Raw genomic sequence first — 2,176 nt, 5'->3', positions numbered from 1 at the left:
AGCTCTCAAAAGAAAAAAAAACAAGCTCATAGCTATCTCCTAGACCATCTCTAATGTGTCCTTTGGATGTTATAAATGTAAGTGAATGCCCTTTAGCATTAGTCCTGCTCCTGACGTATTTCAAACAGTAATTGCACGGATCTTTGAGGCTTGAGGTGTTGAAGTTTTGATGACTGCTATTTTAAATTGGGCTGGGACTCTTAAAAAGCACAACTGAAGACTTAATGTAAATTTTACAGAGAGCAAAAAAGACACTTAGAATCAACTTGAAAAGTCAATATTCCCTTACCAGAATAGCTGGCAACTGAAATTGCCTGGCATTGAGCAGACAGATGAATGGGCATTGGAAAAACTCTGGTCATTAGAAATCCTGTATCCAGAATCATTGTGGTCACTAGCCTCCCAAAGGCTGCCAAATCCCAGGGGGACCAGGTTGACAGCACGGAACAACAAGCCTGGTGCAAGCTGTTAGTGGCCCTGTCCCGAGAAAACCAGTCAGCCACTGAGTGCAGAAATAGATTACAGCTGACCAGTTACCCAAGAGTCTTTGAAAAGTATTTTAAAAAATATCTATTGGCCAGCTTCAGTACACGTCACGTTTTCTCAAAGGCAAAAGCTTCCCATCCCTGGTGGCTTATTCCGAGCCCCACGGTGAAAACCTAGCCCCACTGAAGTCAATGTCAAAACTCATATTGACTCCAATGGGGCCAGGATTCCCCCCTGGTGGTTTAACTAAGAGTAATGAGGGGATGCTAAAAACAGCAGGTGAGGCCTGAATATCAAGGGAAACGTGACCTGACAGGGAGAGTTTTTTAAATTATGGAACGCTTCACGAATTTGCGTGTCATCCTTGTGCAGGGGCCATGCTAATCTTCTCTGTATCGTTCCAATTTTAGTATCTGTGCTGCTTGTCAGGCATAGTACTAAGACTATAAGCTCTTCTGGCAGGGACTCTGTCTGACAGGTGTTTGTACGGTACCTAGCACAATGCGGCCCTGGCTCTAGGCACTTCCACAAGACAAACAAACAGCAGGCTGAGGATTACTCTCCCAAGAGAATCCCTTGAATTGTTTAAGCCTAAAATGGTCCAATCCCTGGATGATGTCCCGCAGAGAACAGTCCTGCTCTCACCCCAGTGAAAGTAGGAGTTAAACTGCCTGGTCTCGTCTCCTGTGTGGAGCACTCGGAGCTCTAGGGCTGAAAAGCACTAATAAATAATAATAATACCACCAATATCAAACTCTCGTATTTTCCATTTCTAAAAAAAAGAACAAAAAAATGAACCACATTATGTCTTTATTCTGGAAGTTTTAACGGGTTTACAAATCCTATCCATGTGCATGTTAGATACTAAACCATAATCGTTACAACAGTGAGCCTTATTCAGTAATGTAATTACTGGTCTCTATTTTACAGGGTGTGACAGTGTGACAGAGTGAGCACCTTTGCACTACTCATGACACGGTGCTTGTAGCGATTTTATAAAAATCGAGTAAATTCTCTGATTACTCATATTTAACAAATGAGGCGCGGCTATCAAATGTTCATATTTAAAAAATAAATGAACAGGTGTACTAGGGTGTTTTTTGCAGGTTTTATGAGTATTGAATAAGTGGTACTGAACAGCTAAGTATCTATTTGTCTTTGGTCTGTTTTGCTGGGTAAGTAATTGGTGAGTTTATTTTTCCATAAAGAGCCACTTCCTCTCTTTTTTGAGCCATTCCGCGAGAGCTGAACTATTTTTCTTTTTCCAAAGAAGGCTATCAGTAGCCTAGCAGAGGAGAGCTTAATTCTTCATTTCCCTTTGTGGAACTATTTCTGCTAGGAAGCCGCAGGAAAATTACTAAAAGATCACGTGGTAATACATATCAAACATTTTATGATATTTGGTTCTGAATTGCATCCCGATATGCTTTAATGACTGCACATGTCCACCATATATGCATAAAATCTCCTCTTTCACCACAGGCTTCAGAGTAGCAGCCATGCTAGTCTGTATTCGCAAAAAGAAAAGGAGTCCTTGTGGCACCTTAGAGACTAACCAATTTATTTGAGCATAAGCTTTCGCGAGATCTGATGAAGTGAGCTGTAGCTCACGAAAGCTTATGCTCAAATAAATTGGTTAGTCTCTAAGGTGCCACAAGTCCTCCTTTTCTTCTTTCACCACAATTTCTCC

At 41.3% G+C, this 2,176-nt stretch overlaps 1 non-coding gene across 1 annotated transcript; it reads right to left on the bottom strand.

The window, feature by feature from the left end:
- Positions 1-813: 813 nt before the first annotated feature.
- Positions 814-924, bottom strand: LOC140916674 (U6 spliceosomal RNA). Its single transcript, XR_012160591.1, has one exon. It is a non-coding gene; the product is annotated as a U6 spliceosomal RNA (small nuclear RNA).
- Between the last annotated feature and the right edge of the window lie 1,252 nt (positions 925-2,176).

Source organism: Lepidochelys kempii, chromosome 8, assembly GCF_965140265.1.
Source record: "Lepidochelys kempii isolate rLepKem1 chromosome 8, rLepKem1.hap2, whole genome shotgun sequence".
Lineage (NCBI taxonomy): Eukaryota > Metazoa > Chordata > Testudines > Cheloniidae > Lepidochelys > Lepidochelys kempii.
The sequence above is the reverse complement of the archived record's forward strand: the minus strand, read 5'-3'. Positions and strand labels throughout refer to the sequence as shown.